This window comes from Pinus tabuliformis, chromosome 8 (assembly GCF_031772625.1).
Source record: "Pinus tabuliformis cultivar Carrire ecotype Pingquan chromosome 8, CPIR1, whole genome shotgun sequence".
NCBI classification, from domain to species: domain Eukaryota; kingdom Viridiplantae; phylum Streptophyta; class Pinopsida; order Pinales; family Pinaceae; genus Pinus; species Pinus tabuliformis.
In genome coordinates this window covers 1,611,290,859-1,611,313,297 of record NC_142294.1, presented here as the reverse complement: position 1 = coordinate 1,611,313,297, position 22,439 = coordinate 1,611,290,859, and the positions used below count along the sequence as shown (strand labels likewise).

General features: G+C 33.9%; 1 pseudogene; it reads left to right on the top strand.

The window, feature by feature from the left end:
- The first annotated feature begins 13,541 nt into the window (after nt 1-13,541).
- LOC149242212 (COP9 signalosome complex subunit 3 pseudogene) lies at nt 13,542-14,087 on the top strand (annotated as a pseudogene).
- Nucleotides 14,088-22,439: the final 8,352 nt, after the last annotated feature.

Genomic DNA, 22,439 nt, shown 5'->3' with positions numbered 1-22,439 from the left:
AGAAAAACCACAGCAAGTAAAATTCAAGGCATGATGGGCATCGTCAAGATCACATGTTCCAAGTTGGAGACGAAGTTTCACTTCACATTAACAAAGAGAGGCCTAAGGAGAAGGTAAAAAGCTCAAACCAATAAGATATGATACATTCATAATTTTCGAAAGGATTGGTAATAATGCCCTCAGGTTGGATTTTCCTTCATATATGCAAATTTATGTTCTTGTTAATGTTGAGAATTTAAGGTGGTATGAGCCTCCTTTGATTAAAGATCAAGGAGAGAATATTCAAATTCCATATATTGAAGACTTTTCTCCAGAATTCCTTGATGTGCTTCAACAAGACACTATAGTAGACATAAGAACAAGGACAACAAAAAGGGGAAGTATTGATTATCTTCGAGTGGGGCTTGAAGGTACAACTCCTTCAAAAGCAAAATGGATAGAGGTTGGAAAGCTGAGGGAACTGTAACCTCACCTATTGAATAAATGAAAGTGATCATTTTGGGGTCCAAAAGGCTTCTAGTAGGGAGGAGTGATGAGGTGCTCAAAATTATGCTCAAAAATCAAAGTGTCAAAATTTTTTTAAACTTAGCTTTAGATCGAAGAGCTCATCATTTGGATTCCAACAGTGCGAAATAAACTTAAATCTGAGCTCATATGCAGAAGTTATAGGAACTCAAAGTTCAGGTTTGACTTTCTTACATGGTAGGATTGGATGATGTGGCAATGTCCTTCAATGAGTGAGGAGGCACCAAGTGGAAAGCTTCCATTGGTGCCCACATGTGGAAAATTACAATTGTAAGTGAATCTTGTTAAGAATTGCCCCTGAGCACGGAAGGGTTGTGATGGGATAAATCACAATCGCACTTTGCAAAAGGCAGGCGGAAAGGCATTCAGAAATAGGCTGGAGGTGCAATGCGATGGATCACAATTGCAAATCAACGAAGGGAAGATAGTTATAGTAATTGGCCCCCAGTATACCCGAGTTGCAATGTGATGGATCATAGATAACAATCACATAGAAGTCCTGCACTATGATTACCGTTAATATTCTGTGAATTGCGATTAAGCGATAAGTTCCAAATGCGATGCGACTTCAGATACCAGTTTATAATTTTGTTGGGTCCACCACATCGCTGTCACAATATCGCCCTTCGTGTACAAGAAACTTAAGCTCGCTACTCCTCGCTGATTTTGATTTACGATGAAACTCGGACGACATATTATGGCCCACCGCGAGGTGAAATTTTCACCCAGTTAGTGGATTTTGGGGCTAATTTGTAGGATCATGCCGGAAGTGGGGAAATTTATCGAATGAATAGTGGCGAAACTAGGAGAAGTCATAACTCCTTCAATTTTCCACCAAACTGGTTGTGAAAGGAGGCAAGATAGCCATTTTTGAGTATTCTGAACTACTTAGAGTAGGTTTCAGAAGCATTTGAGCATTTTGAAGACAAATTTTTACACTTTTGAGCATAATAGAGATGCCCAAGCCATTGGAAGCTAGACCAAGGAGACGTAGCCCAGGAGGGGTGAAATATTTTATCATGTGCTTGTTGTGATGTGTTTTTGATGATGTTTTGTTCATGTTTATGTTGTTGTTCAAATTCTATTTTATGTTAAATTATTCATAAAATGAAAATAAAAACTCTTCATTTTACTTGCAAAAATTGATGAATCCTTAAGCAGAATAAAATCATTTTGTTTATAATTTGAGGCAGATCTTAGCACTAAAAACTAATATTCTAAATCAGATCAAGCTGTAAAGATGAGATTTAGCAAGGTAATATTGCTTTTGGTTTGCCTCTAATTAATCTAGGTTGCCCATCTTTCCTGATACATCTCATTGTTTTCTCCAAATAGTGTATAACAACACCCTGTTTCTCTAACCAGTTCATTCACACCAATATTTCATTAGTCCCCAAAGGAAGAAATTTTAGGTCTATCATTGTGCAATAAACATTTTAGTCAAGGTGTCTTTGTCTTATCTAACTAGTTACCTTTCTTTTATTACCAATTTCTAGCTATGCTAACCATGCATTCTTGAATTTTTCAGATTTAGAATTACATTTTTCCACAATTTGAGGACTAACATAACTTAAACTGGCCCCATGATTAATTAGAACATAAATAGATTTCTTTTAAATAGTACATTCCATTTCAATCATGCTAGATTTATGCTCATCTTATCTGTCCTTTAAGGTCACACTGATCTTGGGCATATTTCTTGCAACATCATTCTCCATTGTTGCCTCGTCGACTACTTGAATATTCTGAATGGATAGTGGATTATGTGGGAAATCTCTTAAGAAGTGTGGTTCCCCACAACCCCAACACTTCAGTAGTTAGCTTACCTTCACTCCACTACTCTTCTTAATGTTCATTTTCGTGGCATTTGACCCAATGTGAGACTGTTCAGGCTAACTCACATTTCCCTTTTGAATTTTTTCCTCAAATGATCCTTTCCAAAGTTCTTCAGATAAGAATGTTTCTGGTTCTTTGCACTTGCTGCAGCCTTGTTCCTATCTCTACTTTTCCACACTATTAAGCCTTCATTTCTATTTTTTAATTGTTGATAGCACAATCTGGAATTCCTAACCGCCTCATCCATTGACTTTAGATTGTCGAACAAAATCCTTTCCTTGTAAGGGGAACATTTCTCAATAAGTTTGTGAATTTAGCTACTAATTTGTACATAGTTAATTGTCCCAACCTTAACTAATGGAACTCCTTGGCATGATCATCATAATATCTCTCACTCAAGTACCAGAACTTAAACTGTTTTTGTAATTCCTCCCACAAAATTTTCTTCTCTTCCAACTCATGTACACTTTTGGCCTCTTCCCACCATGGGGTAGCTTTACACTACAGCCGTTAAATATCCAGTTGAGCCTTCAAATTTATCTCATATTCATTTGCCTAAAAATAGTTTATTATATTTAGAAGCCTTGCTTCTGCATCTTCCTTTTTTCCCATCAATGGTAGGGGGTTTGATTTTCCTAAATTCCCCTTGTAACTCCATTTTCTTGTTTCCCTTCTGTGTTTTTTGGTATGTCCTATCTGACTCACCTCTTCATTCATACTTTTTTGATTTTGTTTGCACATTTTTCTTTTTCAATCCACTGGTTCTATACATTGGTAGCTTGAATTTTCATTCAATTCTATTATTATTCTCTCCCTATCCTCATTGACCCTCAGTAGATATTCATTACTACTCTAGATATGGGCCATCTCCTATGCAAATGTGAGATGAAATCCATAAACTGAGAGGGAGTTGGGTTACTACCATTTCCAAACTCAACGTATGATTCCTCTCTTCCTGTTATGGGTGGAGGATAATTCTTTGTCATTTAGTTGCGGCCAGATTTACTCAAATACCTTAGAAACAATGCAACTCGTATTAGTACCTTATATTTACACTGTTACTCATAAATTTAATTTTTTAGCTATGGTGTTGCCTTCTAGCCCAGTGTGGTAATTGACGCTATGATACCATTTTATCATAAATCCAGGAAAACCACTAAAGGTTTTCTTTTTACATATATGAATAGAGAATCCTATAATCATTATAATCCTTACATGGTTGTGGTCTAGATCTTATAGGATTTTTTTGTCCTTCATCAACTATAGGTGAACTCGATATTCTATAGTATTTTTTGTCCTTATACATATATTGATTCCTACCTAAGATATTGTTAGTATTAAATTTGTTGGTGCATTCTACACTTATGAGTATCTCTGCCTAAGTTAAATGTTAAAGTTCATCCAGTTTGAACACTAACAGAAGAGTCATGGTGTTGATTTCATATCGGAGCATTATTTCTTATGTTAGAAACAAACAGGTGCAATCCATTATAATCAATTTATTAAAACTAATTTAAACATATGAGTAACTAGTACACCTCCTGCACTCTAACCAAGGATCTGTCAATTTATTTATTCGTTTTTCAAGCTTTGTGAGCTTCTAAACAACCACTAGGTGGACTCCCTTGAACTATTCACTCACTCGGTTGGCTCCATGCAACCCTTCTCACATGAATTACCACCTCTTTCACATGGTTACCAGAGGATTTGTGTGTCGTGCCACCGGATGCATGTACTTTGTTTTAGAGGATGACCAGGATGGCTCCACCTAGATCCAACGGTGTGAGTTTGTGGTTCGAAACTCTATTTCCTCCTAAGCACCCATTCCCACTCATTTGGTTTACAAACTGGCTGAAGGTGTATTTCTCCCCCTCCTCATCGCTGCAACTACTGAGAGTTTCTCCCTTCTGTTAGTGAACATCTGGGCAAAGCCATGGCAATGAGACAAGTCTTGTGGTAAGATGAGGGAATAGCGTATGTCTACCCGAACTCTCTTTGTTATTTTCTTTTATTTATTCGCTTATTTCTGATTCTCCTCGAGTTAAGTTTTGACTAATTTTTTCGCCTCTATCATAAGCTTTTATGGCGTTGGTGACAGAGTTGGATTTTCTGTGAACATGCCCTACAACTCGTTAGGTTCAGGTCGATTTTTTAGATTACTTTCTCCCTTATCAAATGGGGTTTTGGTTTCTTTTGTCTTAGGTTGACATGGTAACCATTAAGTTCTTTTCTTTGAGACTCTAATATATCCGTCTTTTCTTACATCAGTAGACACAACTCAACTCTCCATTCACTAGGTATACTCCGCCCCTTCTATCCTCAAGGTTTTCCTTTTTTTCCTGCTCCCATTTTGATCTCGTGTTTTCTCATGCCCTCAAAAGTTTAATGTTCGCCTTCCATTTCCTATGTAGGTACCATAATAGAGCCCTTGGAAGTTCCTGGTTATTTTCACTCAAGATTTCTTCTTTTGTTTGTTGATGGCTGATATAGTTTTATTCCCCCTCTAGATTGGTGCTCTACACTTGTCCTTAATGGTTTGCAGGGATGAGCTTTGGGTCATTAATTAAAGTGGAGATCAACCCAAGCATTGCGATTTTCCAATGAGAAGGAAGATTTTTGTTTCTAATATTATGGCAATTTTCCTATGTGTTATTTGTCTTCTAGGGAAGAGGATTTGTCTAATAGCTCTTAGTCTTCTTCAAATATTCCAGAAGGCATTTCTAATCATTTCCTCAAAGAAAATGTGATACAATCTACTCACTGTAGTCCATTTGGGAGTTAATATTTAATTTATTTTTTCCGCTATCTGCGCTATAGTTTATTCCGAGTTTAGGAATGGGTTTATATTCCCTAAACCTAGAATTTCTATTTATATATAATGATGTAATTAGCTGGTTCCAATGAAGATTACAATGATAGTTCTTATGCATATGGGTTGCATTTCCTCTTGACATTCTCTCTTTATGACAAAGTATTCTTTATGGTTTGATATGTCCTCTTGCTGCTATAAATTATAATGTAGTTTTAAATTTTATCTTTAATGGTTATAAACTACAAGGTCCCACCCTGAATATGTATTTCACTGCTCAAGGATCATGAAGAGTACATCTATTGTAATAATGAAATGTTGGTACTTTAGTCAGGATTTGTTTGGTATAGTCAGCTACACGTTTTCTCTGCATAGATTTTTCCTTTGTACTATTCTTTAGTTGCAAAGTATACATTTATCTATTAAAATAGAGTGTTGTCAACTTAAATATGTTTATACCGTCATTTAAGTATTTTAATTTACACACGTTTCCGAATTAATTTGGAATCAACTTTTATTATTGCACTGGTTAACAACTAAATATCATGTCTTTTTTTATTATGGTTGATGGTCAAGTAATAGTTCTAGCGATTACGACTTATGTGATCATGCCTGATTCACCTTTCAATTTTTCTTGGTATTTACTAGTTCTGTATGGTAACTCGTGTAAACTGTATAACCCTCTCTACTACTTAATTACTTTACTTTCATCTTAGACTTCGGATAATGTATAAGTATATTTTGGTTGCCTTGACTGAAGTTACCTTTCAGTGGTTTCCCTCCTCTTCATCAGTAAAACTGTTGTAGTTATTGTTCCCATTCAAAATTATGTCATCGATGGTTTCTACCGTGGTTTTGGTCTTAAGACAGGATCCCACCTCATCCAGCAAGCACAGAGTCTCACCAGACGAATGGTTATAAATTACAGAATAATCCCTTTATTATGATTATTCCACCATGTTGAATTCATACTGGCCCAACCGATTTCAACTAGAACCCAAACTAGGAGGGTTACCACTAACACCCTCCTAAAACACTCAATTGTGAATTTTCGATTAACTTTTTCTTTATATAAGGAAAATATTTCCCCGACAGACATGTTATCCATAGTATGTGCAGTGCCCATATACAATCAGGCATCTTAGCCATTAAAATAGATTTCTATAACTTAAGAAATAAATCGATAATTGGGTATGATGTAAACATACTAATTCATTCAATTGAGAACATTAATTACTACATCTACTCAGAACCAAATTTATTGTGGATTTATTCATCATTCATATTCAAGCATAAGAATTTATTTATTAGTTATAATTGCATATTTATTCTATCATTCATATTCAATCATAAGAATTTATTTATTAATTATAATTACATATTTATTCATCATTCATATTCAAGCATAAGAATTTATTTATTAATTATATATAAATTGAATCATATTAATCTTAAGAGACATCAAGTGTTCACCTTTTCTACTACAATAATTTCTTTTGTCACGCTCAAAATTTTGTTGACTATATACACACACAACCCAAAGAAATCATTCTTAATTTATTTGGTTCACCAATTATGCTAACTATTGCATATCCCAAAATCTACATTAATAAAAATCGATAACCAAGAGCCTTTAAAAATCGATAACCAAGAGCCTTTAATTTTAACTTGAAATTTAAAATGTATAAAATCCACAATTTAAAAGTAAAAAGAACTTACGACCATCTACTCGCTAAAAAATTGACTCGAAAACATTTTTCCTCCCAACCTTAAACCTAATCCTCAAGTTCCCACAAGCTCTCTGCTGCACTTTCCTCGAATCAACAACCTCTTGTGATTCCTAATAATGTATTTTATACATTATTTTTCAATAGATTTATGTGCTTCTTGGAATCAACACTCTCTTGTCATTCCTAATAATGTATTTTATACATTATTTCTCAACAGATTTTTCCTTAGTTCATGGGTCTTCCAACCCACTAGCCTCCTCTTTTTCTTATTTTTACATATATATTTTTTCCTTAAAACCTTTTTTTCTCTCATGCAAGGGTTTACTTTTTTCTTACTAATTATTTTTTTACAACTGACAGATTTAAGGCGAAAATATCTTAATCCTATCCAACACACTAGTTTAGGGATCTTGGCAAGCATCTCTTAAGTGTTTCTTTCCCAATTAATTTCTATTTTATTTTCCATTAATAGAATTCATTTATTACATTACCATACTTTGTTGTTTATTTGAGTGGAGTGTATCATGAATTCCTAGCTATCAATTTAAAAATTGTTCACTCTAAAAACAAAATATATTTAGCTAAAGAGGGGTAGTACAAATATGAAAATCAGCCATGATCAACCATTATCAACCATGTTTATTTTACACTTTATAATATTTATTTTAGGATCTTAAAGTGTATATACACTCGGTTTATAATAGTAATACTTTGCCTTAAATATTTTTTCCCTCATTCATAATCCCAATATAATACTTATTATAATTATAAATGATTACTATTTATTATTCACTGTTATTTAAAAAAAATGAATTTAGATATAACAATATTAATTAATATAAATATTAATAAATTAATATTAATTAATAATCATTATATTAATATTATTATTTTTTATTGACCAATATAAATTAATAAATATTACTATTATAATAATAATAATATTAATATTAATAATAATATTTTTATGATAATAATTATTTTTTTAATATTGTTATTATTTTTATTATTATTATATATTTATTTATACAAATATTAATATTATCATAAATATTAGATCTATATCATTAATGGGTTTTCAACCACATTTACTAATAAATGTGGTTCTGCTAGTCTATATAAAATTCACATGGAAAGAATTCAATAAGACCATTTACTCTTTCATCTCATAGATATTATATTTCCAATAAAATGAAATTGTCTTGCATTGAAACTATTTTCCTTTCTTACATAGCAATTGATCCAATCTTTCAAGCAATTACTACAAGTTTTTCAAAGGCAATCAAAATATAATATTATTTTATGGATATCAATATACACTCCAATAAAAATATAAACAAATAACTATTTAAAATATCCAACACAACTTTCCATAGAATAAATAAAATTTACAAAAAACTTTTGCCATAAAAATTATAAGCTTAATACTTAGGGTACATGTGCATTATGATGCAAAGACCTTGTGCAAAAGAACACAAAAATAAATGAATGAATATTTCTCATGTTGAATTTCTAATAATAAAGAATGATAATAGGGAATCATACAACCATTCAATCAATTTTGATCCATAGTGCCTATTGTTGTGTCTTCATAAAATAGACTTAAAGAAGATATGCAAATAATATTCATAAATGTAAACAAGTTGAGCAAGTAGTAAATGCAAGGAAGTGGAGTATGCAATAAATACAAGAAAGTGGAGAGGCATGTTAGAAGATTTGGAGGTGGAGCCATGCAAGAATTGGTAGGTAATATTTGTAAATCCAAGAAGCAAGATGATTGCGAACAAATTTGAGTTGGAATTGATTATCCTGTATGAGCATCACTCAAAAAGGATTCATTACAACTAAAATTTTTGATATTCAATGCCCATTGAGTATATGTAATTTCAATGAGTAGGTAATACATGCATGTGTGGGTTGTATAACAATAGAATTTTATTATACAAAAAATTGATAGAATTTTTTTTTATTTGAAATAATAAGTCTTCTTGGTTCAATTAAAAAAATAAAATACAATTTTCATTTGAATTTCAATAAGAAGTTTTTCATTTTAATTTTCATTTGCATTGGAAATAATTGTGATTATCTTCAATGATGAGCTAAAAAACTCTTAGAGAAAAATTAAACTCCAATTTAAACTTTGTGGACAAGAGTTCAAACTTATTTTTATCAAAATTTTCAAATTAAAAAATAAGATAATAACAGATTTTGAATTCAATCTACCATTTACATAATTTAATTTAATAAATAAAATAAAATTCTATAAAATCTATTATAAAATAAACACACCTATCTCGCCCAAATCAGTAAAACCAATTTTAATTATAGTTAAAAGAAAACACATTTTTAAAATCTAGGAGCATCAAATCTTAACATTTACAGCTTAATAGGAACCAGTTAGAGTTTATCTCTTTCAAGGCAAAGAAATATTAAAAAAAATCAGATTGCATTTATTTTTAACATAGAACTTGAAAACTGCCGATGAATATATATTATTTATGGAGTTGTCTATCAAGGTAGAGGAATTGTCATGATGGTCAAAAGTGGCTGGAATCGAAGGAAAAAAAATTCAAAAAATCTTGCAATAGCAGTGTTTGAATCATGTTTTTGATGTTGGAAATGGATTCAGAACCATAAAAAACCTCCAGGAAACCAAAAATATTGAATTTTGACAGCTATAAATTGGATTTAGAAAAATTCTTACCAAATTTTAACAAAATATGACGAAAATTTCCATAATTTTCAGGGAAAAAAAGCAGTCTAGTTAGACTACGACCATTATTTATCATGAACCATTACCCAAAACACATATTGGACTACTCAATCCTGGACTGAAACCCTGCAATCATATTTAAAGACTCTTGGCCTATATTTCTATTGGTGGAAGCAGCAGAACTAGATGCACATAAGGTTTATGAGTGCCTTCCACTGGAGATCTCGAGACAAGTGATGGTCGCCTCAGTGATTTAATTGTTGTCTTCCAACTTCCCCTTGATCCCTCTACTACAACAAAACAACAGAGAGAAGTAAAGATAATTAAAAACATAAAACCACTAACTTTCTTGATATCTCTTTACTCAATTACATCACACTTATAGGCAGAAACACACAACTACTTCTGGCAACCAATTCCTAACTAACAACTAATTCTGTTCAACCGCTCCATAACTAAATCTATTTCTACATTATTTTCACATCCTCCCTTAATGGAGAAATGGATTTTCTACCATACCTAACTGAATTCTAGAACTTGTACTTGGAACATATGTTGTATTCTCTAGATTTCAACCGCTCCATAACTAAATCTATTTCTACATTATTTTCACATCCTCCCTTAATGGAGAAATGGATTTTCTACCATACCTAACTGAATTCTAGAACTTGTACTTGATTTTACCAAGGGGCTTAGTAAATATATCAGCCACATTATCTTTGGTGTTACAAAATATCAACCCAATTTCTTTGGACTCAATTTTTTCACGTACAAAGTGGTACTGTAACTCAACATGTTTTGTTCTAGCATGGTAAACTGGATTATGTGCTAATTTGATAGCACTCTGATTATCACAATTAATACATGTTGCACCACTTTGCGCTTCTTCAAGATCAGCAAGAACTCTCCGCAACCAAATAGCTTCACAGGTGGCATTGGTTAAAGCTTTGTACTCTGATTCTGTTGATGATAAAGAAACAGTTGGCTGTTTCTTACTGCTCCAATATACGACCCCTGATCCAATATGGAATGCATAGCCAGAGGTAGATCGTCTGTCATCTGGATTTCCTGCCCAATCTGAATCAGAAAAACCTGTCAGTACAACATCAGATACATCAGTATACATAATACCAAGATTCATTGTTCCCTTTAAGTATCAAAGAACTTTCTTTGCAACAATCCAGTGATTTCCTGAAGGCTTAGCCATGAATTGACTAAGGATACTGACTGAGTATGCAATGTCTGGCCTGGTAGTGGTGAGATAGTTCAAACTTCCCACTAACTGACGATATAAAATTCCATCTGCCTCTTTCGAACCATCTTCTTTGTACAACTTTGCATTCTGTTCTAATGGAGTTGACATAGCTTTACAATCTGTCATATTGAACTTTTTGAGAATCTCCTTTGTATATTTGCTTTGAGTAATCAATGTTTTACCAGTTTCTCTCCATACCTCAATGCCTAAACAGTAATGCATTTCACCCAAATCTTTCATTTCAAAAACCTGTGACAACTGAACTTTAATTTCTTCAATTAACTTGTGAGCACTGCCTGTTATAATGAGATCATCCACATATAAAGATATTAAAGCAACATGTCCTTTTTCATCTTTCTTAACATACAAGTTAGGATCATTTTTGCTTTTCACAAACCCATTCTGAAGAAAGAAGGTATCAATCTTTACATACCATGATCTTGGTGCCTGTTTCAAACCATACAAGGCCTTTCTTAACCTGCAAACTAGATGCTCCTGTCCCTGTTTGACAAACCCTTCAGGTTGAACCAAATAAACTTCTTCCTGTAAATCACCATTTAGAAAAGCAGATTTGACATCCATTTGATGTATATTCCAGTTATGTTTTGTGGCTAAGGCAATCAGTAATCTAATTGTATTCAACTTAGCTACTGGTGCAAAAGTGTCTTCATAATCAATGCCCTCCTGTTGAGCATATCCTTTTGCTACTAATCTAGCCTTAAATTTATCAATTGTACCATCTGCTTTAAATTTTGTTTTATACAACCATTTGCTTCCAATTGGAACTTTATTTGCAGGAAGTTCCACTAATTCCCATGTTTGATTTTTCATAATAGAAGCATACTCATCATTCATAGCATTAATCCATGGTTCATGTTGTTTAGCCTGCTCATAATCAATTGGTTCTTCAACATTCATTATATTAGACATTAAGGCATAGTCTTTATACCTTTCACGGGTTGGAGGATTGTACAGATTGGATGTGACAGTCAAGCGCCATGTTGCATTGACATCTCAAGAGACATCGACAGCAGAATTATGGCATCACAGGTATGGGCACCTTAATTACAATGATTTATCATTGTTACAAAGGAAAACAATGGTTGAAGGTCTTCCTGAGATGAAGTGTGAACATTTACCATGTGAAGCTTGTGCACTTGGTAAGCAGCATAGAGAAGAGTTTCCTATTCATACTGAGAAACGGAAGTATGATATTCTTGAATTAATTCACACTGATGTATGCGGACCTATGCAAACTAGGTCTCTTGGTGGTGCTTTATACTTTGTTATTTTTATTGATGATAGATCTAGATATACCTGGGTCTATTTTGTTAGAAGGAAAAGTGATATATTTGAGTATTTTAAAGAATTTCGAAATATGGTTGAAAAACAAACAGGAAAGTGTATTAAAATACTCAGATCTGATCAAGGGGGTGAATATAAATCAAAGGCATTTAACACCTATTGTAAATTTAATGGAATTCAACAACAGTTCACAGTGCCACATACCCCTCAGCAAAATGGTGTTGCTGAGCGATGGAATAGAACCTTGGTGGAATCTGCTCGTAGTATGCTGCAAGGTAAGAACATCTCTAATGGTTTCTGGGCAGAAGCCATTAACACTGCCGTTTATCTGAAGAATCGATGTCCCACTAAGCAATTAGTTTTTCAAACTCCTTTTGAGGTTCTTTATGGTTATAAACCTGATGTGAGTCATTTCAAAGTCTTTGGATGCACTGCTTTTGCTCATATTCCTGAAGCTAACAGAAGAAAACTTGATGCCAAGTCCATCAAGTGTATTTTCATTGGATATTGTACGGATCAGAAAGCCTATAAATTGTTTGATCCAAGTTCCCATAAACTATTTGCAAGTCGTGATGTATTGTTTCATGAGCAGACTGATAAAAGTAATACAAAGAATGATACATGGCATATTTCTAATGATGATGCACATATCAAACTTGATACTATGATTAAACAGGAACAGGAACAGGTCCAGGTACAGGTACAGGATCAGGATGATAGCAGCAGTACGAGCACATCTAGCAGCAGTGAGTCATCACAAGGGGGTGATACACCTCAAAGCCAACGAATCATGGATGGAACACCCACACCAAGAAGGTCATCCCGACAGACTCGGCTTCCTGAAAGGTATAAAGACTATGCCTTAATGTCTAATATAATGAATGTTGAAGAACCAATTGATTATGAGCAGGCTAAACAACATGAACCATGGATTAATGCTATGAATGATGAGTATGCTTCTATTATGAAAAATCAAACATGGGAATTAGTGGAACTTCCTGCAAATAAAGTTCCAATTGGAAGCAAATGGTTGTATAAAACAAAATTTAAAGCAGATGGTACAATTGATAAATTTAAGGCTAGATTAGTAGCAAAAGGATATGCTCAACAGGAGGGCATTGATTATGAAGACACTTTTGCACCAGTAGCTAAGTTGAATACAATTAGATTACTGATTGCCTTAGCCACAAAACATAACTGGAATATACATCAAATGGATGTCAAATCTGCTTTTCTAAATGGTGATTTACAGGAAGAAGTTTATTTGGTAGGTTTCAAACCTTGCCGGGGAGCCGATTACAATAAACCATCAAACCAAAGGAAAATCCAAAATCCATTGAAGCCAAACGACCAGAAGGAAAAGGGTAAATGGATTCCATGGATGCCATGCTAGCGCAGGTACAGGGGTTTTCAGCTACCAATGACGATCTCACACATCTTCAGGGATTACTTAAGCAAAACGAGGAAGCTCTACGAGAGCAAGGCTCTAGACTGTCGTCCTTGTTGACTCAATTGGACCCTGCCAAGCACTCTCTTGGTTATCTATACGTCTTGGAAGCCTATTCATCTAGTTCAATTCCAAGAGAGCAGGTTGAGGGATTCATGCTGATTGCCTCCAAGTTTATCAACTCATGCTCAACAGAACAAATACGAATAGCTCCGGAAAAGTTCACTGTTCTCTGCAGGAGATTAAAGGAACAAGCTATTCAGTTGCAAGTGCCAATACAGGCAATCATTCCGCTGCGAACGGCTGTTCGGAAACTTCAACCTTCTCCCGAGCATTTGACTCCTCTGCACCCAGACCTTTTGCTTGTATGTTTGCTGGCTAAATGCTATAAAGCTGCATTAAGCATTTTGGAGGAGGACATCTTTGAGATTGATATACCAAAGGATTTCTACGTCTGGCTTAATTAAAAACATAAAACCACTAACTTTCTTGATATCTCTTTACTCAATTACATCACACTTATAGGCAGAAACACACAACTACTTCTGGCAACCAATTCCTAACTAACAACTGATTCTGTTCAACCGCTCCATAACTAAATCTATTTCTACATTATTTTCACAAAGATAAGCAGAGAAGTAAGGCCATTACAGTACTGCCCCTAATTATCATCTTTTCTCACCCTGCTAGACTAATAATCCCAAGACCTATCTGTCTACGTATTGGCAGATAAGAAGGAGAAAAACATTAGTAGAAGGCTCCCACTTTGTATTTCAATGAAACATCTATGAATTCAAGGTGGAAGTAGAAAGCATTGCAAAGTATGCTGGCTATTGACTGGCTTGACATTATTTAGTCATCGCAAAAGGATATGGAAATTGGGCGACCAATATTTGTGGAGTTATACTTGAAATGTAGTGGAAATTGGGTAACCAATATGTGTGGAGTTATATTTTAGAACATTAATCATGGCGGTGCCAACGGCGCGGCCCATTGTTCCCACATCATCAAGTTTAATGTAAGTTGGCAGGTGTTGGTAAGACATTAGTTCAAGTCAGCGGAGATCATTATTGATTTTGTTGTGTATGTATCTATAAATAATTATATTTATTAATGAAATAATCAAGCTCTTCCATAGATTCTTCAGAGTTTTTGTCATGGTATCTGAGTCGAGGGTTTTGGCTATGGTTGTTGTTTGAGGAAGAGTGATCATTGTGTTTGGCCATAGTCAAGTAAGCTCTGATGGAGTGTTGTTTGAAGCCACAGTTTGGTAAGTGTTGTGTTTTGTGGTGAACCAATATTGTGTTTTCTGTTTGACTTGTCGAGACTGTTGAGCGACATGATCATACAACTACGTTGAACATGCCATAGAGCATTGTGTAGAGGCTCTATTGAACCTATTGCGTGCGGTGGAGCAGAACATGGAAAAGTGTGGTGGTGGCTACTGGTCAGTGGTTGGTGATGGTTGGTGTTTGTTTCATAGTATTTATTTAAAAGTTGTGTTGCCCTTTGAAACTGCCATATGTTGTTGAGAACATGAGTGTACAAAATCTGGAGGATGCTGGTATCATTTCAAAGTCCATAAGTGATCTAGTGAATGGTGTTGTGGCCAAGCCTTTGACTTTCTATATCTTGAAACCCCATTTGATTATGGAGGATCCACATGTTGCGGATGCCATAAGTTTCTATAAGCGTGTGTTTGGAGCTGAAGAAATTACGAAGTCTGATTTGAAGACTTTGGAGAGTATCCACTATGTGCATTTGAATACTTGTTAAAAAGGAGGTCGAGGCAGTCGCAACATGGAAGATTACTATAGTGGATGCATGGATCAAACACCCGACTAGAGGGCTCGGTGGTGTGTGATTCGAAGACTGCTGAGGAGAGCAAGTTGGAGTGTTGTTGTGAAAATAATGGTTGGTGTATTTTGTTTGCAAGTTGTTGTAGTTGCAGTATATCACTGCGTGGAGCTTGGATGCTGGAGCTGGAGTGGCTTTAGCGGTGTGGAGCTTCGATTCTGTGGCAGTCATGGAGGCATAGTCGAAGTGGTGGAGAATTGTGCAAGCCCCTGTGTGAGGAGCCAATGTGGCTTGAAGAGTTGTTGTGCATGTAATGGTCACACACCAGCTGTGGCTTGGAAAAAAACTTGAATTTTGAGGTTTATAACGCAAGTGAGGGGCAAATAAAGTGACCGCAAGAAAGAATGTGTGGCAAAAGTAGGAAAATTGAGATTGTTGGTTGTGTCAAAGGTTAAACGAACATTGAATTCTATATGATTTGTGTGGAGAAGGCTACGTCGGCCATTGAGGGGCATGAGCCCACAACGAGAAGGAGATCTCACTGCATTATTCGAAGGAGTGTCTGATTGCATGGTGTAGACAATATTTGTAGAGAGAAGTGGTGGCTCTACTCTGGCATTTATTCATTCTGATTGTCAGAGTTCAATTGGACGTTGTGCAAGTGTGACTCTAATTTGCAGTTGTCTCCACCTGGAATAATACCAAATTCAATGGAAGTGTGGGTTTTTTGGAGCTAAAAGAAGGGCTTGCATTGTAGCTATGGGTAAAAAAAAGAGAATCAGAGAGTTCCAAAGAGAACTAAAAAAAATCAAGGGAGAGAATAAAAAAGTAGAGGTAGAATATGAAATGTTAAATAAAAATCTAAGTGAGTCGGAAGAATTTGAAGGCACTGATGCAATACTGAAATGATTAATTCAAATTCTGCCAATTTTCTCAGGTAAAAGTTTTAAACTTTGGGCAATACAAATGGAGGGATTGTTTGGTTCAGTAATTTTATGGCAATTTGTTCAAGGAATTTCGATAAATTCCCTTGATAAAAGTAGAGGTACAGTAGCATTGCTTCTCATCATTTCAACTTTAGATGAAAACATTTTGTCTAGTATTTTGTATGAATTTGGTGAAATATGCGATGCAAAAATATTTTGGGATATTATTGAAATGAAGTACAGTGTTGAGGGGAGTGAGAAAGATAATTATGTTTAAAGTAGTGTTGTTGAAAATGATGATTGTGCTTTCAGTCTCGTAATTGATTGTGAAACTAAAGATGGAAAAATTGAGCTTGCAATGACGGATGATGAATGTGTGCCTTTAATTGACAGTGAAACATGTGTCAATGAAGAAACAACCATTGATGTAGAATCTGAATATTTTTGTGAAGAAAGTCTCTTTGATGCAGAGACGTATGAAGTGAAATTTGATGAGAATTATGTATCTCATGAAGATTGGTTCGATCTGATTCAAGAAAATCATCTTATCGATGAGTTGTTGTTTGGTGAGAAGATTTGCCTACCTCCACACACATATCAAATGCAGGACAACATGTTTGGAGCAACACAACTGACTAAAGAGATTGAAGACATGAATCAACCAACTATGTCAGCAAAGAAAAATGAAGGAAGCAAAGCTCTCTTCAAAGAGCATGATGACAAGAATCAATATGGTTCCTTTTATGAATCTAATGTTGTTTTTGAGTGTGCAGATATTGACAATGTGGAAGAAGCAACAAAACTTGAAGAAATTGCAATCATTAAGGACAAGTATAAGCCCCAAGAAACTACGACAATGTTGAATAAAGAATGTTAATCTGCAATCAATAAAGGAGAAGCTCCATCACTATCTTATGGCAAGAAAAGTGAAGATGAAACTACACCAGCGAATGAACAAGCATGGACCCTTTAGCAAGAAGGAAAAAATGAAATGTTTTCATGTAAGCCTAGCTGAGACTTAAACCAGTAGGCAAGTTAAAGTTTAGGTCATTGTGATTAAGGGGAGGTGTTAGAACATTAATCACGCTGGTGCCAATGGCATGACCTAGTGTTCCGGTGTCATCAAGTTTAGTGTGAGTCGGCACGAGTTGGTAAGACATCAGTTCAAGTCGGCGGAGATCATTATCGATTCTCTCGCATATGTATCTATAAATAATTATATTTAGTAATGAAATAATCAAGCTTTTTTCATAGTCTTCAGTATTTCTATCATTATAATTCCAAGCTTGATATAATTTATGCATTAATGGAGTTATAGCTCCATAAATATTGATATCCCCTAAATTAGCCTTAATCAAAGAGTCAAATTTGGTGATGTTCTTTAGCTTCGACTATACTTAGATTTTGAATGGGGCCTTGATAATTGATTACATTTACGCAAACACGTTCTGCCGAAAGAACAATACAGGATGGTCAATGTTTGGAATCTTACCAACTATTTCCTTGTACTTCCATGAAATGGAGTAATTTAATCTATTCCTTTGCATTATATAGTCGTTGCCTATATATTTTATGAAGAGTTGAAAGTCACAATTAGAATCTGAGCAGGTATTTCAAAAAGCTTTAGAAGTGACATTAGAGCTTTATAGCAATGATATTGTTGTGATAGTTATGAGTGTGTATGTCCTTTGTAATAAAAATACTTGGGGATGCCTAACCCAATATGGGTTTGATATGTGTATATGGGTATGAACAATGAAAAATAAAGGTTATGATAGTTACATACAAAATTATCACATAGAATTCTTTTGCACATGGGGAAATAGCTTCAAGGATGTCTTAACATAATAATGTTGGAATTGATTTTCATCACAAGCTCAATTGGTACTCTAACGTTGAAAAAATGATAAAGGGTGGGTGAAAAGATTGTAATATTCTTGAAAACAATTACAAATTATTCGGCAATTATATGTGGCATAATAAATACTCCCCTTCAAATCTCTTAAGACTTAGGCTAGGATATATGAATGTAAATTTTCGGCATACAAAATCTTGGAGAAATATAAAGGATTTGAAAATAATTTTATCAACTTCTAATCTCAAAATTAAAGGTAATATGCGATACTCTCTGGTGAGTATAACATTAGAATGTGATACTCTCTAGAGTATGGCATTAAAATGTCATGTTTTGGCAAAATCATAGGGAAATATACAAAGACTTTATTTTGTAGATATTTATATAATTTAAAATATTAACACATATGAATTAAATGTGAATTTTTCCTATAAAAAAGATTTAGATAATAAAAAAAATTAAGACATCATAAAGAGATTGTGGTGGTTAACGTCCACTGAGACCAAACTTTGGTCTATCGGACCTAAAGAAACAAATTATTTAGTTTGATTTAAGATTTTATTCCTATGCTCAAAAAGCTTGGAGAGAAGCCTCCCGAGCTCACTATAATTTGACATCGTAAAAGACTAGGAAGGTGAGTATTGCGACAAAGATTATGAAACTAAGATCTAATGTGGTTGTATGTGGGGCACTCTAAGAGGAAGTGTTTTTCATCCTCGATGTTCCTCTTCTCACAGAGATGGCAGATCCTTTCCATCCATGGTGTTTTAGGAACTGCCGAATGACCTGTTTCACTATGGAGCTCATGAGAGTTTGTTCTAATCTTCGCTATATTAATTTTCTCCTTTGAGCTAGTTAAAACAGAGAGATACTTTTGATCTTCTAGGGTGGGGTTCATGACCTTCTTATAATAACTTAATTTTCTAAATTAGCTGCTAAATATTTCTCACACCACATTTTTTCTTTGAACTTAGAAGTAACAATATTTTTAATGTTATTAATGTTTTTCAATGCATCATTCTCATTGATCTCCCAAAGGTTTAACCAGGCCACCACCCCTGCTTGAGCCTTAGGTGGTTTTGGCTGGAATTTAAAGCTAGCTTAGGAAGTCTATGATCTCCTATGTTATTGAGTTTGTGCTTGTACAATAGAAGCCTAGTCATAACTAGGCTCTCGATAGGGGAAGGACCTACTTCTATAAGGATAATTGGATAGAGTGTATTGCTTTTAATTTTCAGGTTATATGTTATAAAACGCTTTTAGATTTGCTCAACCTTTCTCCGGGATTCTCTAGAGATGTTGCAACCCCAAACCTCACATCCATATAAGATAACAGGAGTGACTAAAGTTTCAAAGAAGAACTTCTTTTTATCCCACTTTACGAGGTTTTCCGTTTTACAGTTATTTTCAAGACCCAAAAAAGCTTTCCACCCCCCATTAATCCCTTTCTCAATGCTATGATGAATATCAATTCCTAGGTACTTGTAAGAGTACACTACCTCCAAATTATTATTGTCATACATAAAATTGGTGTAAGTGTCCTTCTTGGATTTGATAATCATAACTTTTGTTTTGTTAGTGTTAATAGTCATACCCATGGTAGAGCAGAAATCCTTAAGAAGTCTAAGTTGCTTATCAAGATGAGAATAAAAGCATAAAAGCAACTATATTAGAATAAAACCAAAAGTTTTTTTTTTTATTTTTTCTTTTTTAATCCAATAAACTTGTTATAATTAACTAATATTATCATTATATATAATTTTTTCACTAATCAATAAATTTATTTTTTATTTATACTTTTTATTATTATAAATTTTTATTTACATTTAATTTTTTATTTAGAAATGGGATAATAAAGCCTTATTTAAATTTTCATTGCTCAATTATTTGTTGATAGTAGATTTGTCATAATATTTCTATTCTGATATAAAAAAATAATAAATTTAACTTTTATAATGTATTAATTTTTTTTAAATAGGAAAGTTTCGGTTGATCTTTTTTTTAACCTATTAGATTATGAAATTTTTGATATAAAAAAAAAAAAAAAAAAAAATTCACATATCTATATTAAGTATCAGAGGGTGAGATATACACTATCGATATACAAGTATAGGATCAAACTCTGGATATATAAACTATTTTTTAATATACAAAACTTTTAAAACACAAAAATTACAGCACGTAAAATTAAGTTTAATCCCTTTCTCATTGTGATAAATCTGTGTTGAGATCCATTAATATTGGATATACTGATCGATCTAAACTGCGCAGTACATTAAACGCACAGAAACGCTTTACGTCCAATGGGAGCGCTACCAGACGGCCGGTTCACTTTCATTCCGTTTATCGCTGCCTTCATGGAAGCACTACCAGAAGGGCGGTTCACTTTCATTCCATTTATCGATGCCTTCATGGATAATCCATCGATACCACTGTCAAATTGTAACAAGGAAATTATAATTAAAGATGGTTTTAACGACCCAAAAAAGAGAAAATTAATCACAGCTACGGCACTCAATATTATTATTATTAATCACACCTGCTGATGGATTCAACTGAAAAATAGCATTCACTGGATCAACGTCTTCATTGGCGATGCGGTTCATGTGTCCTCCAAGCGCTTGTGATTTGGAAAAGGTGTGTTGAGAAAACCGGCAGGTCATGTCCTCCTCAGATTCAGATTTTGCAACTCCACCTGCAGGTTTCCTCAACACAGCTTTTCCAAATCAGCGGCACCTTCAGCTTTTGCAACGCCAACTTCCTCCTCAATACCTGTCTTTCCTTTCCTTTATAATCTGCAGGAGAAAATTGAAATTCATTTATTAGAAAAAAGTTAACTAAAAAGCTCTAACAATTCCTAGTCCTAGTTAACAGCTGTAGAATGGTTGTAATTCGATATGTTAGAGTTGTTACTGTATCTTTTCAGGGGTTGTTTTTTTAATTTAAACAAAATGGCATCTGCGCTAGTAAATATTGAACCATAAATTTTGACAAAATAATCGAACTGTCCGAGAATATGTCTTCAAGAAATTAAATTATTATTTAATAACAATCTTTTAAAAACAGCCAACCATCGTAATTTACCTATTATGGAACATTATAGATTAAAATAAAGACAACTTAAGTAAACATCTCATTCAAATCTCTCGATCACTAGCCTATAGGTTAGTTTATCGATCACTAGCCTATAGGTTAGTTTAGTTTACGCCGAGTTTATAGGTTAGTTTACTCCGAGTTTAATTCACAGTGAGAGAGAGAATCAGCTACAGATTCACTCCTAGATAGATACACTTGCATGTGCATGCTGATCAAATGGGTTGATCCACCTCGGCATGTGATTTATTTTATTTTATTTTGTTATAAATCGCTTTAAGTTTATTATAAATATTAAATATTGATATATTTAAATTTTTAGAATTATAAAAAATAGGAAAATAATGTTTTATTGGTAAATTATTTTAATGTAGATTGAAATTTAATGAAATGGTTAAAGTTAAACATGGTCAAATCTGCATGTGCATGCTGATCAAATGGGGTGATCCATCTGGGCAAATGATTTATTTTATTTTATTTCATGTTGTTATAAATCGTTTTATGTTTATTATAAATATTAAATATTGATATATTTAAATTTTTATAGCTGTAAAAATAGGAAAATAATGTTTTATTTGTAAGTTAATTAGGATGTTTTAGGGGTTTTCCTTTGATAACAACTCCTCTAGCTGTCCATGTGTATTATTCTGAGTCATTGGATGGAATGTTAAATGGTTGAAAATTTTAACACCATCAGATTAATAGTTAATACTTAAAAAAATAAAAATTAATAATTAATAATTAAGAAAAAACTAATAATTAAAACTGATTCTTGGTGAACAGTTTCTTAATGACTTAACCTGTTTCTTGATGGTTTTCAATAATTAGTTGGTTTTGAGATAAATATATATATATATATATATGTGAAAGAAAGATATCGACTCCTTACCATGAGTCCGCTGCCGACGTTTCAGCGCACTGGAGTTATCATGGCGGCAACAGTGGATTCCAGCAGTCCGCTCCCGAAGTTTCAGCGTACTTCAGCTGCCAAGCATTCACCTATCTTGTAATGTGGATTCCAGTAGTCCGCTGCCTAAGTTTCAGCGCACTCCAGTTACCAAACATTCTCCTATCTGGTAATCTCTCACCTTCAGTACAACTACTCAACATTTTTTTTCGGAGCTTTAGCGGGATAAGAAGGGTTAAAG